The 8463-nt window shown below is 35.6% G+C and overlaps 1 pseudogene; it reads right to left on the bottom strand.

Annotated features, from left to right (window-relative positions):
- Positions 1-2256: 2256 nt before the first annotated feature.
- On the bottom strand, positions 2257-3589 carry LOC145074109 (protein EXORDIUM-like 2 pseudogene; annotated as a pseudogene).
- Between the last annotated feature and the right edge of the window lie 4874 nt (positions 3590-8463).

The following is an 8463-nucleotide window of genomic DNA, read 5'->3' as shown; positions in this document are numbered from 1 at the left end:
TTGTTATAGTAACTCCACCTTCATTGTTTAGGTTAGACACAACATCTCAACACTCCTTCAATTAATCAAAAATATGGTGCCTCTCCTTCTCCCATCCCTTTGTGGCCAAACCTAAGAAAGAAAAGAGATATAACCTTAGAGTATAAGGTATGGGGCATGTTGCATATCGTTGTTGCTGAGGTGGAGCATCTTCAATGCCGTTAAGAAGCATCAACACCCCCCCCCCCCCACCTTCTTGTTGTATCTAGTTGTGTTGCTTCTTGTTGTGGTCATGACTAGATGCAACGTGATTTTCTATTGGTTGCACAAATTTTCTCTCTCTCTCTCTCTGTCTCTCTCTCTCTCTCTATCTCTCTCCTCTTAACATGGTGTTATAACACCATGAACACCACTCCCTCTTCTTTTTGCTTCTTGTTACAACACCACTTCAAGTTGCCTATACCATATGCTCTTAATGTTTTTCGGCGTAAAAATGTATCCACTTGAAGTAGTAGAATCTTTGAACTTTATTGTGATTGTTTATCTTTATAATTCTAAATGGGCCTAGGGATTAAAACTTTAAAACTATAGTTTTGATGTTATACTGATTCATAAACAATTTTTAAAATCACCAGGCTTGAATAATTACATGCCAATTTCAAATTTTCAAATTCAATTAGGAATTATCAAATTCTCATTTATTCCAAATATCATAAAGTATTAAAATTATATATTTATACATTCTAAACGTGTATTAAAAAAGATTAGATTGGATGGATCTAATTAGATACACTTAATAACCAATATTAAATTTGAAATGGAAAAAATATTTCCAATTTAATATCAAACTAGGAAAAGGTCTGTGCGTTGCACGGGTGAAAGTTTAGTGGCAAAAATATAAAGAAGTAAAAATAAAGTGTCAAAATTATAAAGATGAAAAGTTTGTTGAAACTTTAGTGGCAAAATTAGTAAAAATAAAGTTCAAAAACAATAAAGAGAAAAAGTTTGTTGAAACTTTAGTGACAAAATTATAAAAAAATAAAAATAAAGTGGTAAAATTATAAAAGAATAAAGAAAAAAGGTTTTAAAGAAGTAAAAAAGAAAGTTTAGTGGCAAAAATATCAAGAAGTAAAAATAAAGTGACAAAATTATAAAAATGAAAAGTTTGTTGAAACTTTAGTGGCAAAATTAAGAAAAAGTAAAAATATAGTGTTAAAATTATAAACATGAAAAGTTTCCTGTTGAAACCTTCCATGCGCTTTAATATATTTAGTGGCAAAAATATGAAAAAGTAAAAATAAAATGGCAAAATTATAAAAATGAAAAGTTTGTTGAAACTTTAGTGGCAAAATTAAGAAAAAATAAAAATATAGTGTTAAAATTATAAACATAGAAAGTTTCATGTTGAAACCTTCCATGCATTTTAATATATATATATATATATATATATATATATATATATATATATATATATATATATATATATATATATATATATATATAAAAGTATGATTCTTTTTTTATTGAATTTTGGTCATTATTAATTGGATTGAAATAAGGGATTTAGTCAAAAAAAAAAAAAAAAAAAAAAAAAAAAAAAAAAAAAAAAACCTATACTTATATGTAGAAAAACTTTTATATTATTATTTCTATGTTAGAAAAACTTTTATATTAATTGTTATCATTCGTAAAAGACCAAAATACAGATTTTTCAGAGAAATCGACGACTACAAATTTGATCTTTGCTAACATTTTTTTTAATACGACAATGATGTTATTTATGATAAAAACGATTAGTTAATGATGGAAAATCTATCGTATTATTTCATATGAAGAACATAATCGAACAAAAGTAATCGAAATAAATGTAGATTTTAATATGTTTTCGAATACAATCAATAATATATATAATTTAGTTTTATCTAAAACGTAAATAATAATATAAAATTTTTTCTTGAACATAAAAATAATAGGAACTATTACGTTGTAAGGATTTATACAAAAGCAATTGATATAAAGCGATAAGAACCTTAGTTTGTAATGACAATAAAATTACGCGTACGGTGTTTTTGTTTATTCATATTAAGAATAATTTTAAGTTTTGACGATCATATCCTTTCTTTTAAATAAAATGCCAACGTATAACTTTTTTAATAAAAGTTGAGCTGAAAAGATATAATTATTTTCAGCGTACTATTAAATCCTTTTATCACAAGCATAATGTAAATACTGTATTTTTAAAATATAATCTGAAAAAAATATATTGCAATCTCGAAATGAAAGTAAAAATGAAACCATAAATACACAATACACCGTTTTTTTACATTTTTTCACTCCACGTACTTTATCAACCAAATAAATCAAATATATATTTAAATTTTAAATGACAGGTCATATTATGACACGTCATCCTCGTAGTTATCCAATTCTTATCTCACACGAGTGTTTTACACGTGGAAGTCTTAGGGTCCCACATAGCCGGCAACAAATACTTCCTCTTGTTCACGCCTTGCGCATTATAGCTAGCTTTCGTCTTTTTATCCGTTAAAACTGTTCCCGGGTACCCGGGAAAAGCACCCAACCCGAATATACCAGTACAAGCAGTAACCGCCTCCAATGGAGCAGTAGCCGGACCCTGGAAGTACCCGCCGTCAAACGGATTCGTCACCGTCCCCGCTAGAACCGCCGCCAGGTTGATTATCATGCCGTCGACGCCAACGTCGCCGTTGGGCGCCACCAACGATGGCATTTTTGGGCCAAACATCGGCTGAGCAAAAGGCCAGGCACATTGACCCGGACACTGAGTTGCCGAGTTACCCACCCACCCGTATGCGAAATTATGTCCTTTGTTCACCCGAGTAGTCCCGTGAGTCCCGCAGCGGTTCATGCAGAACCCCACCACTCCGACGTCGGCCGCCGTGAGCACCAGGCTGATGACGTTAAAGCCTTTAGCTTTAGAAGCCAAAGAAATGAGATTGGATTCTTTAAGCGATTTCCCAAGGGAGTATTTTTCATCAACGATTTGTTTTCCGACGTGTATGCTCCTTTTCCCGCCTTTGTATCTACGGGTGGTCTGCCACCATGAAGCGGCGGAAGGGGGTGGCGGGAGGTGGTTGTTGAGAGATTTGAGAAAGTCGATGATGATGGACTTCTGAGCGGGTGAAAATTTTCCGTACCAGAGGAGGTTAACGGTGATGTTGCCGTAGAGGACGGAGCCTTTGTGGTAAGTGAGGACTGTGGGTGGCGTTTGGACGACGGCGAGACGGCGGGGGATGGTGGCGGAGGATGGGTTGATTAGGGTTGAGATGATTATGAGAAACGAGGCTAAGAATGTGAAATTTGAAAGCAAAGTTGAAGCCATGGTGGTTGTTTTTGAATGAGAGAAAGGTATGAGAGGGAGTATTTATATTCATTATAATAGAAGGGATGTTTGTATTTTGTAAGTGGGACGCATGTTGAGAAAGAGGTATCCGCGTTGTTTTTAAGTTCTAACGCTTAGTTGATTAAATGTACACGGGAGGTTTTAGGGGATACATTTACTCTAGCTGCCTCTAGCTATGATGGAGTGTATTCTGTTTGATATTTATTTATTGCAATATTCAAATCGTTGATAGTTTAATTTTTGTTATTTAATTGGTTTAAAATTTTTTTGAACGATAAAATTAGGGTGTTTGGAAATCCAATCAAGTTACTCAATATCTTTTTTGGTTTTTAAAATATAAATTTAAATAGTGGAAATTAAATTAAAATCCAAACTAAACAAATTACAATTCAATAGGCGGCTCAAGGTCTTAGACATTTAGAAAAAAAATACATAGATAACTTGAAATTAGTAAATTCATAAAATAAAGACACAATTTAATAAAGGGTCTTTTATGGTTAGTTAAAAATTACCACTTTGGTTCAAAAAAGTTTGGTCTAGCATCAGAGGCCTAAACTTTTTATTTTGTTGCGATTTTGATCCAATATGTTTTGAACTCCCTTATTAATTTCTTTTTCTATTTCTTTTATAATTTTATTGTATTTCTTATTTAAAATTAAATAAAAAAATATACAAGTCCATCCTACCCCACCCATATGCCTCTTGAAACACTAACATCATCATCATAATCTCTCTCTCTCTCTCTCTCCCTCTCATGACCATCGTTGTCTGTCGGACCACCACCGCACGTCAGCCTATCCTAGTCACCACCTGAGACTCCTTTTTTGCCAGACCACCAAAAACCACCTTCGGCAATGTAGATCTGAACCACTACCACCTACCGGTCTCTTCCTGGAACGTCATCACCGTTAGAAAACTCTTGGTCTCCGGTGGAACGCTACCACATATTGAAACCCTTATCATCGGTTCCATCCTGGAATGTCATCACCCTTAGAAAACCTTATCGAATGTTGAAACCCTTTGTACATCTGTCGATCTATCTCGAGGTGATGATGAAGTTAGGTGATGATGACACTACTAGAGAAGATGGATGGTGTTTACGAATCGATCTGCAAACCTCAATGATGGGCGGCGTGAATATGAGAAAAAGGGCAACATAGATCTGAAAATGTGGGCAACTCGAAGCTAGGGTGGCGAGCTATGATGTTACCGGAGACGATCTACAAACGACCGCCACTTTTTCGTCTTCTTGTTTACAGATCTGAGGTGGTTTTGTAACATTCAGTTTTAAGGTGCACGATTTCGAGCTTTATTCAATATTTGGGTGAAGTCATGATGTGAGCAATGCCCCTCACGTCGTTAGCCAAGGTTGACATGTCGACCCGCATTCCTTGAATCTCACGACATGAGCCCTTGTTGCTCACGACGTAAGAGTGGTTTGATGACCAAAACCCTAATTTTTCGGTATTTAATAGAATGAGAGGGCTAGAATTATCCGCCCTCGGCCTCCCTCACACTCTAAGGTGTTGTTTGGTTCGTAGACTGTTGCTGAAGGAACTGAAATTGGAATTGGAAAATGAATCTATAAGGAATTTGAATCCGATTCCAAATCTTGTTTGGTTGGCAGGAAATGGATCTTTACATACAAGTTAAAAAAGAAAATATAACTTACAAGCTATCACCTTCTTCACAGTGTTTATATATATATATATATATATATATATATATATATATTCTGATATCATGTACAACAATTCTTTTCACATAAGAAAATGAAACCAAAACAAAATTTATGTTCTATCGATTTAGAAAAATGTTATTAGCAACCATACTTGATACAATGCATTAGATAAATAAGTGTGTATGATCAAGAACTCCTTAAATCAGTATTTAAACTATGATAAACTTGGAAGATTTACAAAAAGGGGTACTTCTGGTAAGGGTAAACATCATACTACTTTTTGTTATGTCAAATAATCCAATTATGCATATTAACCAATCAATTACGATCAAGAGCAAGAACAAAGTGAGAATTCGATCACTTCTCACTATCTCATTAGTAATTATGTAAGTATGGTTCAGATCCATTCGAAACCAAAAAAGACTCGATTCTTTACAACAAAAAGCATCCTGAAATCACATCCACTATAGATCAAGTTCAACTAAGAAAACTATTGAAGAGAAAGAAAAGGATTTTTTTTTTCAAATTTTTATATCATGATATTAGATAGGTCACAATAGCGATTGAAGAAAAAAACCCTCCAGCGATGTCACGGTAGCTCTGTTTGGGGTCGACTTCAAAAGGGGTTGTGTGGTTCGAATATATAAAAGAGATAGAGATAAAGGCATATATATTACCTGTAATGAAGCTCGTTGAACAACCCTGTGACGAAGTGGAGAAGACGCAATGGAGTGGTTGTCGGCTGAACGAGAATGAGATGATGTCTAGGTTTACTTGACGAAGTGTATGGCAATATTTAGTAAAGGAAAATCGTAATCTGCTACTTTTAATGTTATGAAGGAATTAATTCCATTACGATGGTGAAGGAATGAACTTTCCTTCATTTGAAGGAAAAATATTTCATTTAGGATTTCTTTTTCTTCACTTAAAGATGAACCAAACACACGAATTCAAGGGAATAGGAATCCTTTACCCTTTAATTCCACTCCATTCATACCAAACAAACAATCCCTAAACCTCCAGAAACCCTGATATCAATCATTCTTGAAGCCCTTAGTCATTTTTGGTGCATTTTCTAGCTTGAAGAAGGAGAAAAGAAGAGGATAGAAGTTCTCTAGTGGTGGAGTGGGCAAAGTATCATCATCATCATCATCATCATCATCTCTTCTTGTTGTTGGACCTTTGTAAGTATAAAAGGTTCAAATGTTATTGCAGATTATGGATAGATCTAGGATTTTTTTTCCATATTTCTTCATGTTAAGCATGATTAAGTGAAGTAAATCCATAGAGTTAGCAACTTTATGGATTCTAAGGGTTCCTTGATCATCATATTGTCAAAATATGGAAGTTGGTGAGGTATAAGAGCCAAGCATGAGAGTTTGATGTATATTGTCCACTTTTTGACCTAGAATGGGTTGGGTCATGCATGGTGCAAGCATACCCATAAAGCAAGCATTTTTATGGACCTTCGGGCCCCCCTTTAGCTTCTGGATAAGATGGATTCAATGGCTTAACGGAATAAGGACTTAAGACCTTGACTTTTAGCTCCATACTGAAGTCAAGATGTGAGATATAAGGTCTTACGACATGACAACGATAAACCTCGTAAATCGTTGAGCTCATGGAACTCACAACGTGGCTTTGTGATTCCTACATTGTGAGGTCCGTCTAGTAAGAATCCATGACTGAGTTGTCTAAGCATGGAGCGAATTGTTGGAATGACCTGGTGGACTCTCATGACGTGACCAAGGACTAGTCACAACGTGAAACCTGTAACGCTCAAAGAAATCACAAGAAATTTATAGTTTTTAAAACCAACCAATCTCACAAATTTTTTACTGTCATAGTTTTCAAAACATGTTCAACATTAGAGTCTCCTAAAATCATAAGTTAAAAACATGAGGATGTGTACAGTCACACTTTCGCCTTCCCGCGATCATCCGAAGTAGCTGAAACATAACCCAAAACTGTAAGCCAACGCTTAGTGAGTTCCCTAGAAGTACCAACACATAACATAAGGATAATACAAAAACATGCGTATAAAGCCTTCAGCCTGACTGGAATGCCCCACCGGCCTACAGTCTATCTGGTACACTCACAGAACCTTCATCATGACTGGTACGCCTCACCGGGCTTTCAGCCTATCTAGAACGTTCTCCGAGCCTTCAGCCTGACTGGTAAGCCCCTCATGCCTGCAGTCTATTTGGGACGCCCTGGGTCTCTTGGACTTCAGTCTATACTAGTTAGCCTCAACCCAACCACACATAAACCATGTCGCCATATACATAACATATAAGCATACATATAACTAGTCAATAAACAATCAAACAGATCTTACAAATCACTAAGCATAACATCATCCTATTTATCAGGATGAAAACATAACAGATCACTACAACATACCAACATAAGATAACCTAGGATCATAATCCAATGGGCTAGCCTTGACACCTTCGACCCGAAAGTACAGTGAGGAAAATGCACCTCACAAACTGAACAGAAGCTGATGAGGTCTCGACTAAGAATCTTATTTCTCTAACTGACACCTATTCCCACCAAATGACCAATTTCCATCAAAATCCTAAAATAACCAAAATACCCTCAAGATCAAACTTGGTCATAGTCAACTGGTCAAACTAACTAGGTCAACTGAATCAACCCAGCCGAGTCAACCCAACCGAGTCAACTCAGCCAAGTCAACTCAGGGTGCGTATGTCGGGAATACTCTGGAGGTATGTTGAGCATACACGAAGCCTCGTAGGGTGACCACCATCGGCTTGGTTGACCTCGTAGTAGGGCGTACTACGAGTACTCAGGGCGTACCCTCGTAAAACCAAAAATTCCATTAAGAGCTTAATGGCTTAAGCTCTTACGTCCATACTTCAGATCCATGGCTAAAATACTCTTATGAGTCATAAAGTCTCCAACTTTATGACTTATCATGACCAATAAGTGCTTAACTCAAGGTCTTATTCCATTAAGACCTTCTAAATGATGCATGAAGCAAAACTAACCATTTGGAACCCATTTTATGACTTAAGACCCCTCCTAGAGTCTGAATGAAACATCCCAAAAATACGACTCGAAAATTTTTGTTTAAAATTTCTAAAAGTACTAAAATAATATCACAAAGATCATAAAACTGAGTATCACATGATAAAACCATACGTTGCGTATTTCAAAACCATAATAAAATACTGTGAGAAAACTGTGTCACAACTGTATCAAAAACATATCAAAGAAACTGAATCAACTCCCAAGACAAAAACTGAAGTTGTGGTGTGTGCGATGCCATCATCCCGAGCTCTTCCCTTTACTTGCGGAAGCACCTGAAACAAAAACTGAAACTGTAAGCACGAAGCTTAGTGAGCTCCCCCAAATTACCGCATACCATACAATACATATAAACACATACTGGGCC

Source organism: Lactuca serriola, chromosome 9, assembly GCF_051521515.1.
Source record: "Lactuca serriola cultivar US96UC23 chromosome 9, Lser_US96UC23_V15, whole genome shotgun sequence".
Classification (NCBI taxonomy): Eukaryota; Viridiplantae; Streptophyta; class Magnoliopsida; order Asterales; family Asteraceae; genus Lactuca; species Lactuca serriola.
This window is presented reverse-complemented; position numbering and strand designations above follow the sequence as displayed.